At 46.8% G+C, this 15,771-nt stretch overlaps 1 pseudogene; it reads right to left on the bottom strand.

Annotated features, from left to right (window-relative positions):
* Nucleotides 1–830: 830 nt before the first annotated feature.
* Nucleotides 831–10,058, bottom strand: LOC114693625 (annotated as a pseudogene).
* Between the last annotated feature and the right edge of the window lie 5,713 nt (nt 10,059–15,771).

The raw sequence follows: 15,771 nt of genomic DNA, 5'->3' as shown, positions 1-15,771 counted from the left end.
CCAGCCAGTCAGTCACTCTCTTCCCTGTTTCTTCTTGCCAATAGTTTTGTACAATGTATTCGGACCCTCCTCTGTTCTTACTCCTTGCTGGCTAGTCTCTCTCTCTCTCTCTCTCTCTCTCTCTCTCTCTCTCTCTCTCTGTCTCTCTCTCTCTCTCTCTCTCTCTCTCCCTCTTCTTTTTTCAGCCCGGCTTGCGTAACTTTAGCCCTGCTCACTTTCCTGTAGTTTCCCATCTGACCCTTCACCCTCTGCCCTGCTTTTCCCCAGATCCAGGCTACCACAACTCAGCCACAATACAGTCTTGCCATAAAATAGTATGCAGCCAAGAAAAAAGGACTCAGAGATTCCCTACTATACCAACATAGAGCGGCTATTAAAAAAGTAAATAGTACAAACCACTCGTATTTTTAAAAAGTCTTTTACCTTTGTACACAGCATTTCTGGAAACATCTGAAAGATGGAGAAAGGGAATGGAGGCTGAATTTAGAGAGAGGCTTACACTTATATGTTTTAAACAGTTACATTTCTTTATCCCCCCCACCTCTGTGTGCATGTATGTGCGTGCGTGCGTGCATGCACCTGTGTGTGTGTGTGTGTGTGTGTGTGTGTGTGTTGTGTGTGTATGTGTGTGTTTGGAACCCTAGAGCTTCTATCAGAACTTCCGCCACATCCCCCTCCCCCCACCTCCCGTATTTCACCATGCACTCTAGTTCCTCACAGCATGGCGGATCAGCTCTAAGGGTAAGCCACTCAAGGCCTTCCAGGCCACTAGAAAGCATCTCCTCAGAGAGTTCTGGCAGCAGTTTATCTGCTGCAAAGATGGGCGTGGGAAGAGGCAGATGTTGCAAGCAAGCAAATATTTGTTAGAATTTGCTGTGTGTTGAGACTCCAGGATAGGGGTGGGAATGCAACGGTGAGCAAAACCAGATACAATTGGAACCTCCTAGAGGTGAGGGGTGAGGAGGAGACATTGGCTTGTCAAACATGCCGTGTAGACTCTGCTGTGGTAGGTCCTCGGAAGGAACGTGGGGCTGTGAGTTCTTATAAGAGACTCTTGATTTTATAGTCAGAGAGGGGAACGAAACGCTTCCCTGAGGACGTCTGAGTTGAGAAGAAAGTAGGGTGGGGGGGGCTTAGCAGCATCAGGGAAGAAGGTGGGCTCTTCACACCCAGGTGCTGAGGCAGGATGGAGTGGTACGGAATGATTGTGAGGTCCTGGGAGAGAGGAGCATGTCTACAGAGCTCAGTGGCTCTAGTCCACTAGCCAGACCCCTCCCTTCTCTGGTGTTTGAAACATCTGGTCAATCACACTTTCCCTTGCAAAAATCCATAGCTTCCCACTGCACAAATGAAAAGGAGAAGTTGGAGCCAAAGCCTCCCTCTCTGGTTCCAGCTGCAGACAGCGGTTCACTGGTCCAGTATCGATAGATGTCGACAGCTATACTTGAGCTACTCTGCAGCAATCTGGAAGCTAGTCTTGGGATCCAAGCGATATATCCACTTCATTACTTCTCCTTGCTGGACTTAAAGAGGAATCAAAGAAAGCCTTTAAGTCCCTCATCACTATGGAAACCAAGTGCAGACTATTTATAGCTAGGGAAGTCTCTGAAGGAAAGTCCATCTTGACCAAGTTGGTCCCAGAAGTATGAAGATATTTTGGTATTATTGCTAATAGCAATGGATCGGGAGATGCCTGAAGAGGCCTCCCCAAATCATCTGGGTTAAAAAGCATAGAAACTGACTTGGGTGGGTTGCAAAAGTGAGAAAAAATTCTGTGTGCTTTCCAACGTTTGCTAGTATCTGTGAATTAGAATCCAAGCCCAGCCATGTGCACAGATGATTGCCCAGCACACGTAGCACCTGATGGAATCTCTTCAGGAAAAGGTAGTGTTTTCCTACCAAGGCTCCTCCACCAGCAGTCTGTGCAGCGGAGAGAAAGGAACGCTTAGCAACATCTCCACATGTGATCATCAGGGTTTCCGGGTGAGCAACTTGCCTTTTCTGTTGACGGCAGTGATAGGCACTCAGCTGCTCCCAACTGTAGTTCTTGTTCATTTAGAAGCAGCCACAGTATCTAGGAGTTTACAGTTCTCAACAGCAATGTGATTGACAGTTACCCGGCTGATGTAGCCACCATAGGCATTCACTCAAGAGAGGCGTCAGTCTTCATTTGCTGGTACTTGGTGACATTTCCATGAAGTGTGATGAGTAGAGAACTGAAGGTTCTTTCCACGTGATGAGATAATGTTTGTTGAATACCCCTTCTTCTTTGAGAGGAGTGTCTGAAAGGTCACTACAACTTTGGCCAGGTGCAAAAGGATGAGCATGCCAATTCTGTCTGTGTTTCCCCTGGCCTGGAGAGAGTGTCCAGCTCCATCAGCATGTCAGGCCAGTGCTATGGCCACTCTCATTGGATCATCTCTACCATAGTCTGACACAGAATGTCTTTACTGTGGTTCTCCTCTTCCAAAATACTCAGTGTGCCACTTGTGATCAGCTCCATGATGCTGGCCTTCAGAGACTTCCCAGAGAGACATGCTGTTCCACTGAAACCTGGCAACATGTTCCAGGATCTGAAGGCCAAAATGACCATGGCAATATGTGTTTTCTCAGCCAACCTCAAGCCACAAAGGACCCAGGTACCTAAACTCTTCACAAGGTTGAGTGCTGTCTGCTGGTAGTGCTGGGTGGAGCTGGATTCCATCATGACTGTCACTGATTTCTCCAGTTCCTCTCTCAGTATGTCACTTGCTCCATCACCATGGCTAGTGCCAGGAACACCACCATCATCCCAGAGCACAAGGCATGCACAGTTCTCTTAGCGGGACCACACATGGGTACCGGGCCATGGCAGGCTTATTTTACAGGGATAGCTTTCAAGCCAGAATAGCAACAAGTATTTATTTCACATATAGACAAGGTTACTTCTTTTGCTTAGCATAAAATCAGACCATTTGAAGGCAGAACTGATGAGCATCTGTTGAAGAGAGAAGGGGACAATGGAAAGAGAGGCTGTCTAGAACTGCCATCCATTGAAAGCTGGAAAGATGGGGACTACCCAGCTAGTGGGGAGGGGTTGGGTGCCTTTCCTACTCAACAGAGCAGAGCCCAGCCAGCCAGTGGTGGAGTACATCTCTAATTCTAGCACAGTAGTAGGGAAAACATCCTAGCTAGGCAGAGCAGTAAAGACAGGAAGACATGGGAAAGATTCCAGATCCAGGAGAAAGAACAGACATTCTTGGGATCCCTAATGGTTTGTAGAAAGCACATTAGATGTTATATGCACCCCGTATCTGTTAGATGCCACATGAACAGTTCCATCCTGTTGTGACTGCCCCATCTTATAGAGAAAACCTGATATAAGTTACAAAGCAGCTGTCACAAGGTGAGGCCACAGCGTGGTTCCATGTGGAGATAGGAATCCACACCAGTATACTATGTCTAGTGATTTACCTAAATAAATGGGGTGGTACTAAAATACCTCACAGGTGGAAGAGTGCTTGGCGGATCAGGTATGCTTTTAGCTGTGCCCCCAAATGATGAGACCCTACTCCACCATGGAAATGAACTAGAGTCAGGCATTTGAGACAAGTCTTTAGCTGGCCTTTGAATCTCCGGGAAAGGTTGCTAACAGTCATGGTGGCTGAGACTGTGGGATTATAGTTTGTTGTTGAACTTGCCGTCTTCAGAGTCCTTATGAAGGGGTGGGCCTTTATCTCATGAGAAAAGCACCCATCTGCTTCCTATGTGGTCGTGAGCTTAAGAGAATCAGGAGGACCAGGAAGTCCTGAGTCACCTGCTTCTGTACTTAGTCCAGATGCCTGTCCCCATCTACTGCTTCCAACGTCCTTAAAAACAGTGGGTGAAATGAATGCACAATTCAAGTATTTCCTGGATGTGGTCTCTCTGCCTCAGAGTTTAGATGTAAAATGTTCTTCCCCTCAGTCCTTATGTGTTGAAGGATGCTTCTCCAATGCAGTGTTCAGAAGTGGGGATTCTGGGAAGTGACTGGCTCATGAGGGCACTGACTTAATGGGTTAGTCCATCAATGAATTCATAACTGAATGACATTATTGCAAGGTGATGGAAACTACAAGGCAGGGCCTGGCTGGAGCAAAGGCAACACTGAGTGTGATGGTTGGTCTTGACTGTTAGCCTGACTGGGTCGAGAGTCACCTAGGAGACACACCTCTGGATGAGTGTGTTTCTGAGAGCCCTTCCAGAGAGGTTTGACCGAGACAGAAAAACTCCCTCTGAATGTGAGTGATACTTTCCAGGGACTGGAGATGCAGATTAAATTAAAAAAGGAAAAAGGAAGAAGTCAGTTGACCACCAGCGTTCATTTCTTTGGCTTCCTGACAGCGATACCAGCTGCCTCAGAGTCCTGTCATCACAGTCACAGCTGGAGCTGTTTTTGCTACCATGCCTTCCCTGCTGTGATAGACGCCTGGGTCCCCTCCATCGTAAGCTGGAACACATTTCCTTAAGTCGCTTCTATCAGGTGTCCTCACAGTGAGAAAGGCAGCTCAGACACGGGTGTCCCCTTGGAGGAGATACCTTGGGCCTGGCACCCCGACCCCTTTGTGTCACTTCCTGAAGAACAAGAAAGAAGAGCCAGGCATGGCAGTGCACACCAAGAGGCTAGAGGCTGTCCTCTGCTATGTCACTGCATTCTGATGTCTCAAATCTTGCCTCAGGCCCTGCACAATGGAGTCAGCTGACCACAGACCAGCACTTCCAAATACGGAGCCAAAATAAAGGTGTCTTCCTTTAGATTGCTGTTCTTCAGCATTTTGTCACTGTAACACAAATACTGTGTCTGAACTTGACTCTACCCACTGAGTCTTCCCACTGAGTCTTCCCACTGAGTCTTCCCACTTGAGTCTTCCCACTTGAGTCTTCTTCCCACTGAGTCTTCCCACTGAGTCTTCTTCCCACTAAGTCTTCCCACTGAGTCTTCTTCCCACTGAGTCTTCTTCCCACTGAGTCTTCTTCCCACTGAGTATTCTTCCTACTGAGTCTTCTTCCCACGGAGTCTTCTTCCCACTTGAGTCTTCCCACTGAGTCTTCCCACTTGAGTCTTCCCCCTTATGGTGTGCTCTTGGTTTGTCAGGGTTTTCCCTCAGCTTTCTCATGTAGATGCTGACGTAATACTTAACTCACAGGGTAGGAGTGTTTGTTGAAGGAGGCCACAGGTATGTCTGTTAATGTTAGAGTGCTATATATATGCAGGTTATGGATCAGTTCAGTAAGCTTAGGACTTCTTCATAGAGCTAAGTAAGACGGTGTCTCTTCATCATAGTATGTGAAGGAAAGGGTGGGTTTTATACTTCTATTTTTTTTAAGATTCACTCTTTTTATTTATTTCTTTATCTCTCTCTCTCTCTCTCTCTCTCTGTGTGTGTGTGTGTGTGTGTGTGTGTGTGTGTGTGAGAGAGAGAGAGAGAGAGAGAGAGAGAGAGAGAGAAAGAGAGAGAGAGACTGCACTTAAGTACAGATGTTCAAAGAGGGCTAGAAGAGGACACCAGAACTGGAGTTACACATAGTGAGCTGCCTGATGTGGGTGCGGGGAACCGAACCCAGATCCTCTGGAAGAACAGCAAGTGCTCTTAACCACTGAATCACCCCTCCAGCCCTGATTTTTTTTTTTTTTTTTTTTTTTTTTACATTTTAAACCATTGGTAAGAAGAATAATATCTCATGGCACGTGGAGATAAGATGAAATTCAAATCTTCATGGTCTATAAGTATAAAGTGTTATTAGGATGCAGCCGTGCCCATTGGTTGATACTCGTGGCTACTTCTGTCCCTGCTCCTTTACTATATGTGGTCCCTGTCCACCGCACCAGAATAACAGAGCTCCCAGTGAACCCCAGTTCTGAAGCATCACATGGGCTGTGTCCACAACTCTCAAATCGCTGGGCCTGTGATAAATTCCTGCCGACCTGGTTTCTAAGAGGACCTCAGCTGGGTCTGCTCTTGCTTGGGCAGTGTGGACAAAACCCTTGAGAGAAAGCCCTTGTGCCCAGGGCAAAGAGAAAGGCCTGTTCCCTTAGGAGAGAGGCAGCTGTCTGACCGTGTCCAGAGGCACGAATCCCACCCTGCCTGCTGCACCGGAGCTATTGAAGTTGCCTGTGTGTCAGCTGGCCGAGGGCTTTGCTTGCTGACAGGTCTCCCATTTAAATATAATCACCTTTTTATATCCACGGAGCTCTCTGAATGCCTCTCCCCACCCAGAGCTTTCCCCGATGATTGAAAAGAGCTAATCCAACAAATGGCATTATCTCCTCTGAATGGACCCCGTTTATCACCTGGACAAGCCCAGAAACTTCTACCCCAAGCTTCTCTTTGTTGTAGCAACAGGTGCTCCGGAAGGGAGTGCGGGTGGGCGGGGAAGGATGTGCTTAAGGCCAGAATGGGAAGAGGGGGGCTGTGGAATGTTCCTTAGGGGAGACCTGGAGAAGGGGAGTCAGCTTCCCTCTGCCAGCATGGTCTGCGACAGAGTCCCTGCAGCACTCAGGGTGACAGGCGCCGGACACCAGGATCTTCCGGTGTTCTGAAAAGCGTTCCATGGCTGAACCAACAAGTGTGCTAGAAAATGAATGTTTCCGGAATTATACCAAGGGAACGAACATTTTAAGGGAAGATTGATTTTTCTTTGTTTTCAAATCCTGTATGTGAGTATCAGTATGGCTTAAGCCAATTTAGTGACCATGGTGGTGCACACTTGTAATCTCAGCACTTAGGAGGCAGAGGAAGGAGGATCAGGGATTCAATACTAGCCCGGGCTGCATGAGATTGTCTATCAAAAACAAAAACCACACACACACACACACACACACACACACACAAAAAAAAAAAAAAAAAAACAAAAAAAAACAAAAAAAAACAAAAACAAAAACCCAGAAATAAAAGGAATGAAATAGGAAGGAAGAAAGAAGGAAGTTAGTTATAAAGGGGTGGGGGGACAAATGCATGAATAAATTCATTTAATTTTTTTGGTGAAGGGAGTGTTGGGGATTGAACCCAGGACCTTGTGCATGCTAGGCAGATGCTCTACCACTGAGCTCCACACTTCTTATCCTGCATGTCTTTCTTCATTTATTATTATTAATTAATTTTTTTTTCATTTATTTTACATCTCAACCTCAGTTTCCCTTCCCTCTTCTCTTCCCATCCACCTCCCCCACCTCCCCTCTGGCACCCTCCTCTGTTTCTGTTCAGAATCGAGCAGGCCTCCCATGGGTGTCAACAAATCATGGCATATCAGGTTGAGGTATTAAGGCTAGGCGAGGCAACCCAGTACGGGGACAAGGTTCCCCAAAGCCAGCTCAAGCATTAGGGTCAGGCCCTGATCCCACTGCCAGGAGTCCCATAAATAGACCAAGCTACACAACCGTCACACATACCTGCATGGCTTTCTAATTGCTCTACTTACAGAGTCTTTTCTCCCCGTGTTGGTGGGGTTGTTCTTAAGAAACAGGACAAAGGTTATATATAGTAGTCCATGATTACTTACAGCAGCAGAACCGTCATAACCAACTGAGGCTCAAAGGGGAATTGTTAGTTTCTGTAACTGAACCAAAGGCCAACAGAGTAGTGCTGGCTTCAGGGACAATTGGGGACGCAGAAAAGACAAAAGGCTAGGACTCAATGCTCCTCATGTTGTTTCTGCCCATCCACACACGGGTCTTTCTTTCTCAGACGGGCACCAACGGTGACCATGGCAACCAAGTGACAACCTGAAATCTTTACCTCAGGGAAGACCCGCCCTTTTCTCTGGGGTTGAATTCAGAAACTCTCCAGGGAGCATTGGTCTCCCTTGGCTCATGTGCTTATTCTGGAGCCTGGGAAATAATTTCCTAGCTGGAAGCTTCTAGTAGAATACAACCAGCATTGTGCTGGAGGAGGATGTCACTAGAGGAGGGAAGGAGTGTATTTCTAGAAGTAGGTGGAGGGGTCCCAGGCAGACAGAATAAAGAGGTACTCATCTAAGTCTCCCCTTTCTAAAAATAGCCTTCCTCTGGGCTTGATTCTGAGTTGAGTAGAGATACATAGGGAGTATGGGGGCCATTTTCCTTCCATGCTACCATCTTGCATTCCTTCCTCAAAATTTATCTTGAGGCTGAGAGTACCCCAAAATATCCTTTCCCAGAGTGCACCCCCTCCTATGTCCCCTGTAGATCAAGAACCTTCTTTTTGTTTTTCACAGACAAATGCCACAAGCACCTTAGCTTTTGTTTCTCTCTTAATTTTAGAAAGTTGTATGCATTGAGTAGACAAGGCCCAACCTTTGAGCAGAGGACTACTTTCCCCTACTGTAACAAAATGCCCAAAATAAAACATCTTAAAAAGAAAAAAAAAAACCAAACGTTTATTTTGGCTCATCGTTTTAGAGGTTTTAGTTTATGAGTTGCTTGGCTTTGTTAGTTTTGGGCTTGTAGTCCGGAGCATATGGTAGAGAAAACTGTCACCCAGCGGAGTTCAAGACTCAGAGGCAGAGAAGAAGGAGCTGGGGTCCCAAGACCCCCTTCAAGGACCTAAAATATTCCTATTTCCTTCTCAAAATGGTAACAAACACCCATGCAAGGTACATCCAGCTCAGAGAATTCCTGCTCAGCTCTCACTGTTCCCATATGAGTGTGCATTAGCTTTATTTCACAGTTTATGTCTGCTTGAGCTCACAGCTCTGGGACGGATGGATGGATGCATTTTTATCTTACTTTCAGGTGAAGGAACTAAGAGGGGCTTGTCTGACATTGTATAGATTTCAAGAGGTACATCTGTGGTATGGTCATGGGATTTTGTGGGGCATGCTCAAAAAGCAGAAATTTCCAAGCCAAGAAGCAATGGCTCTTTAATAGCAGATCCCTACACCTGCATTAAAAGCTTGGAGAAATTCTAAAGACATTTGTGGTGATATTGTGTTCCCCAAAACATTGTGCACCCTAATAAACTTATCTGGGGTCAGAGAACAGAACAGCCACTAGATATAGAGGCCAGAAAAAGATGGCACACACCTTTAATCCTAGCATTCTGAAGGCAGAAATCTGCCTGGATCTCTGTGAGTTCAAAGCCACACTGGAAACAGCCAGGCATGGTGACTCATGCCTTTAATCTCAGGAAGTGATGGCAGAAAGCAGAAAGGTGTATATGGCGTGAAAACCAGGAACTAAAGACTGGTGAAGCTTTTAGGCTTTTAGCAGCAGTTTAACTGAGATCCATTTGGATGAGGACTCAGAGGCTTCCAGTCTGAGGAAGCAGGATCAGCTGAGGAACTGGCAAGGTGAAGTGGCTGTGGCTGGTTCTGTTTCTCTGATCTTTCAGTGTTCACCCCAATACCTGGCTCCAGGTTTGTTTTTATTAATAAGACCTTTTAAGATTCATGCTACAGACATTAGGAGGTTTTGAAAATCTTCAACTCAACAAAAGGACTGGGTTCTGTCTGCCCACACTTGTCCAAGTCAACCACCTTGAGTCTCCTTCTTCTGGGTTTTACGAGGGAATCTGACAATTTCAAATAACTGATAAGAAATAAACACACACACACACACACACACACACACACACACACACACACACACACACACACACACACACACACACACACGAATGAAATGAAAATAGCAAGGGAAATCCGAGAGGGAGTGGGGTCTGCAGGGAAGAGAGAGGGAACAATAGTGAGTAGAAGGATATATGTGTCATGAAAGCAGAAGGGTGGGCTACTGGGGGGGCAGCAGCAAAGTTGGGGGGATGAGAGAGAGAGAGAACAGAGGGGAAATGGGTAAGAAGATGTAACGATGTGTATGTATGAGTATGTCACAACGGAACCCATTTCTTTGTTAAAGAGAAAGTTAATTTTTAAGTGATTTTTTTTAAAAGCAAGGTTTCTCTGCATAATCCAAGCTGATGTTGAACCTGTCATCTCCCTGCCCTGATGTCTGAGTGAGTTGGATTACAGGCATGCGCCCCACGGCCTCTCAGTGATGGGAAATCTACTGTGCAGCCCCTTCTCCAACACTGAAGCTGACCTGCTGGCCCCTCGATGCCAATGCCCATTTCATCGGTACCAGCTGGCCATGCCACCGCTGCTGCAGCCGAGTGTGGGGATGGCGAGGGGCGGGTGCTGGCACGGCCCTCCAGATGCCCTGGGTTTCTCTTCTAAGACTCATTCTCATGCCCAAAGCAGTCTCGTGGCTCAACCCATGGGGCCATGGGGCTCTGGTTCCAGTTTCTTTTTTCTCGGCCTTCAGGACTTCCCAGCGCTGGTCTCTTGGGTTCCTATGTAGCCTGGGAATATAGAGTAAGACGAGGGCTGGGGGAGGGAGAGTGGAGTGGGGGTGGGTGGTAATATTTTCCAGCTCTTTCTCTAAAGTGTCTGCCTTGCCTTCATGGACACGGAAGTGAGCCAGCCGCTGGCTGTGCTGCAAGACTGGCTACCGCTTACATCATCTGGGCAGCCAGACTGGGGAGAGAATGGGGGAGGTGGGGAAGAAACTGAGCAGGGATTAATCCATCCCCGAGTGAATTGGTGGACAAAGGCAGCGGCGATCAGGTAACTTTTTTCCCAAGCCCATGTCTTGGGGAGATGGAGGAGAGCCAGGGAGTGGCATTAATACACGCATGGGGTAGTTCTTACTTGCTTCACCCTTTGCCAATGTCTGAAAGTCCTTGGCATGCCACTCTATTCAGCTCTATTCTGTGAGCGCGAGTTCAGATTATATCGTGAAATATACCTTGAGTGACATCAAGTGGTCCAACATGCGTGGCTCTCTTGGTAGGAGAGAGATGCTGTGTAGATTAGGTTCTGCATGAGGAACCTCCTCCACAGATGGAGATTGTTGACAACACTCCTTTATCACTGCCCTGTCATCCAAAGACCAGTAGCAAGGCCTGAGGAGTGGGGCAGGGCATCTCTGATCCTGGCTCTGGGGGGTCTTATGTGTTTATGGGCTGGGTGGTGGTCACTTGGCTAGATCATGATAGTCTGGACCCCGTTATCCATTCTACCCCACATACACTCACTCATCTTCCCACAGGAGAGCTTGGGTCTGTCGATGTGACAGGGTTAGGGTTCCAAGAAGGTGAAAGGCACTGTTGCTTTGGATTCCACTCTATTGCTCAAGAAAATGACAAAAATAGCCTGGATTCGGGAGATTGGAGAAGATGCTCCATGTCGTGTGTGTGTGTGTGTGTGTGTGTGTGTGTGTGTGTGTGTGTGTGTATGTACATCCATGGAGGTCAGAAATTAACTTTAGGTGTCTTCTTCAATCATTCTTCACTTTCTTTTTTTTTTTGGGGGGGGGGGCACAAAGTCTCTCACTAAACCTGAATCTCAATAATTCAGCTAGCTTGGCTATCCAGGAAGTCCCAGGGAGCCCCCTGTTTCTGCCTCCACTGCACACATCCTCATGCCTGGCTTTGTGCATGGGTCCTGGGGATCAAACTCAGGTCCTCATGTTAATGAGGCAAGTGCTTTCCTGGGTGAGCTGCTCAGCGGCTCCATAACTGTGTGCCATCAGTGCCGGGGTCTACACCAGGAAGCGAAGAAATCTCCAGTCAGCCTGACCCAGCTTTTTATCAGCCTGCGGCACTCTCCTGTCTTTTCCTTTCCTTTCTTCCCCACATCTCTCTTTCCCACTGTGATTTCTGAAGGATGTGGATCTATGACAGTCAAGAAGGAAACTGTAAGTAGCACTGGCCATTATTCCGTTGCTAATGGAAAACGATCCATCTCTCCCTCTTACTTGGTGGTGGTCCCCAGTGACTACGCCATCCTTCATCTGTGGACTCCACGTGCCTGCTCAATACTGGGCAGAGAGGGTGAGTGGTTAGTAACTTGCTGCAACTATTGTACCTAGATCTCAGAAGAAACTGTAGGTTGAATGGGTCCACTCTGCGTCATCTTGGTGAGGCAGCACAGAGCCCAGAGGACAGGCCCTGGACTAGAGAGATGCATTAAAAGGACCCCTCATTTCTGAGTTCGTCATCTCAGAATTAAGTCATTGGGCAGGACCTCAAGGGTGGCTTCGACTCAAACTCATTGCAGCCACTGCCTTTTGTGGTCCCAGGTGATGTGTTTTGTTTTCTCTGGAAGCCACAATGAAGTGGATAGAATGAGGCGTCTCCTTTCCTTGTGGGAGACTTAGAAAAAGAATAAACAATGGTCAACAAACCAATGGAAATAAATAAACAACAATTATTAGTCTATCAAATGATACTAAATGATTTAAATTACAAATCAGGAAGAAGATGGAAAGGTTGGGGAGGTGGAAGATACAGAAACCATGCAAACAGAGGTCAAAGGGATGAGCTTTTATTAATGGAGAAAGACAAGCCTACTCTGTTTGTTCCTTCCCTCTGCTCAACAAATTTTGTTTCTTTCTTTCAGGAAATTCAAGAGGGAGGACTCTGGCCATGGCTCTTTCACCTGCAGATGCTACAATTCTCTGATGCCTGGTTCTTTTGGTTTGTTTGTTCTTTTTTTGTTTTTGTTTTTGAGACAGTGTTTCTTTTTGGAGTCCTGACTGTCCTAGAAGCCTCTATGTAGGCCAGGCGGGCCTCAACCTAAGGAGATCCACTTGCTGAATGCCAGAATGCTGGGATTAAAGGCATGTACCACCATGCCTGGCCTGTCTGATTTGTCTGTATTTGCACTGTAAGGTCATCCACAGCAGAACCCAGGATGCCAAGGTACAAAGCCTAATTTCATTCGGTCATCAGCCAAGTTCTTCTGAAGCTGTGAGATGGGCATCTGATGGCTGGGAGGGCCCTTCCTCTGTGCCCTGACTCAAATGTCCCAGTGAACAGGAATGTGTGGAGAATCTAGGCTTTGTAGCGGCTTGTATACGGCGATTTCATGGATATATGTGTCTGCATGCTTACTGTGCATGTACATGCAACATTGTGCCATGAACTTGGCTGTACTTCCTCTATGCGGGAGAACGGATTTGGCCTTGGCAGGGAGTAGGCGTACGTGTGGACTTGAGTCACAGCAGGCTCAGAACTGGGCTCAAGCATCCGAAGGCCTGTCACCTGCAAGGCTCATTATAGAAGAGACCAGGTGCTTGGAGTGTGCTCAAAGCAAGACCGCCTGCACTGTCATGAGTTTGAAAAATATTCCTGTGAGAGATATAAATAAAGACACTGAGCCCAGAGCCAGGGTTTTCGAAAGCCATCCTTAAATGCAGGGTGATTTATGGTCCCTGCTGTCTCTTCCTGTGGGTGACTCAGCTCTCTAGTCCAGTAGGCTCAGCCTGATCCAGTAACCTTCAGGCTTGGCTGAAAGGGTAGAGCTGAAGCTGGTCTCAAGGACCCCAATAATCCAACCACCCAGCTACCAAGTAAGGCTTTTCTGCCTCTGTTTCCTCTAGCTGAGACATGGATGAACAGACCCCGTACCAAGAGTCAGGGACACCGACATTCCCAAGTGGTTGACCCCCAGAAGCCTGTTACATGCCTTTGGGACCATGAAGAAGTCTCCACTCCTTGGATGGGGGAGCTCAAATCCCATTCCTTCTGTTCTCCAGTGTCCTGCAGCCATAGCCTGCAACCTTGGGAATGGCAGCCTCAGGACAAAATCCTGCCACGGCTACAGCTTTTCTCACACCCACGTGCTTGGCCAATAGGAAATGTAGAAATGAAAATCATTTTCCTTTTGACATAAGAAATGCCAAATTACTGGATGTCTGGAGAGATGGCTCAGTGATTAAAAGTGCTAGCCACTCTTCCAGAGAACCCAGGTTTGATTCCCAGAGGACTACAAGAGTCTGTAACTCCAGTTCTGGGGGCTCTGACTCCCTCCTCTGGCCTCCAAGGGTAGCAGTCATGAATGTGACACATAGAATACATGCAGGAAAAACAACCATCCATGTAAAATAAATAATTAAAAAAATCTCCCAAGTCTAGTGCCTCAAAGGGGCAGAGGACAATAGGCGTAAGCCTGGTGATAAAGGTGTCATGGGGGTCGGTGAGCAAGAAGTCGACCTAGATACTGGATTCTCTTGGCACCATGCTCGCATGCCTACACCTGTTTTCTCCCAATATGTCCTTAGCAGACTCTCCAGCCATCTGAAGAGACAGGTGAGGTTTCAGAGGGGCCATGGAAAGACCAAACAAGGTTTTGCTTTCCCATTTACATAGTTCCTTCTTTAAGACTTCCAGAAGTGTGCAGAGAGCTGGAAGGCTGGAATGTTTCTTAGCCACACACCTTCCCCCAGCTTGGAACTCACTGGTGTTTTTGTGCCAAGGCCCATACACCTGGCTGTCCAAGCATAGAGGAAAAAAAAATCCATCATCCGGGATTGTTTTAAAAATAGTGTAGCTCTTTGATGAAATGGCTAAACAGCCCTGAATCAAACTTTCTCGGCTCTAGCCTGTGATTTGTATACTGACCTAATTTTAGTACAAGCTCTAAATACAATAGTTATGTAATGATTGGTGAATAGATAAACAATTCCTTAAATTGGTAATGAGGTGCCTTCATTCAACATGAATTGATTAAGCCAAGGTATGTGTGTGGTGTAGATATGCATGCTCCTATAAATGTGTGTCCTCCAAAGCCTTTTTCTGCATTAACACTTTATGATGCTGTGACCTATATCCTGGGTACATGTTGTCATATGTTGATAGTAATACACACTTCTACACACACACACACACACACACACACACACACACACACACACCACTGTACTCCAAACCTACAGAAACCAACTTTGCAAATAACAGGAAGCAGAATGTCTCAGTCACTGCCTACCTCAAACCATGGCATTTCTGCCTGCTTTGGTCTGGCGTTGCTAGACTCCAAGAACTTCATCTAGACCAGTGGTTCTCAACTTGTGAGTTGTTACTTTCTTGTGGATGTGTGTGTGTGTGTGTGTTTGTGTGTGTGTGTGACACATCAGATATCCTGCATATCAGATACTTATGTTATGATTCATAACAATTCATAACAGTAGCAAATTACAGTTACTCAGTAACAATGAAATAATTTTGTGGTTGGGGGTCACCACCACATGAGGAACTGTATTAGAGGGACACAACATTAGGAAGATTGAGAACCACTGCTCTAGACACTGGCCCAGGCTTGGGAAGTTTCTGTTCTCTGCTGTTTCCTTCTGATTTTGTTTTGTTTTGTTATTTTGGTTTTTCGAGACAGGGTTTCTCTGTGTAGCTTTGGAGCCTATCCTGGAACTCGCTCTGTAGACCAGGCTGGCCTCAAACTCACAGAGATCCTCCTGGCTCTAACTCCCGAGTGCTGGAATTAAAGGCATGCACTGCTGCCACCCAGCTCCTTCTGCTCTTTATAGTCCCAGGAGATTGGGGTATCTTCCATCTTATGTTCTGAAACACTCCTAATTCAACCATGCCCTTTCTGAGTGATCAAAATAAGACAGACTGTAACCTTTTGGCAGGTGTGGACGGACAGCTTCTTCGGAGTGGCTAGCTTTAGAGACCCGTGCATGTTATGGCAGGAAATTGACCAGTCGAGATGAGAAGATTTGCAAGTTTGCATAGGTACCAAATAGCCACGTTGCCATCCCTCATCTCTTACTGATGGAGAGTAACTGCTACCTAAGAGATGCAGACAAAACCCCACAAGCCTGTCAGTCAGGACAATGGAGGTGGTGCTGAGGCTGGGACAAGCTGATCTTTCTGCATACTGCTCTCTGACTAGTTGATTCTTCTTTTTGAAATCTACACCCTGCGTCAGAATTCATAGACCTGGTTGCCTGTGCCTAATGCCATCGACTCTCTGAAGTCCTCAGCC

The sequence above is a fragment of the Peromyscus leucopus genome, chromosome 13 (assembly GCF_004664715.2).
Source record: "Peromyscus leucopus breed LL Stock chromosome 13, UCI_PerLeu_2.1, whole genome shotgun sequence".
NCBI lineage: Eukaryota > Metazoa > Chordata > Mammalia > Rodentia > Cricetidae > Peromyscus > Peromyscus leucopus.
This window is presented reverse-complemented; position numbering and strand designations above follow the sequence as displayed.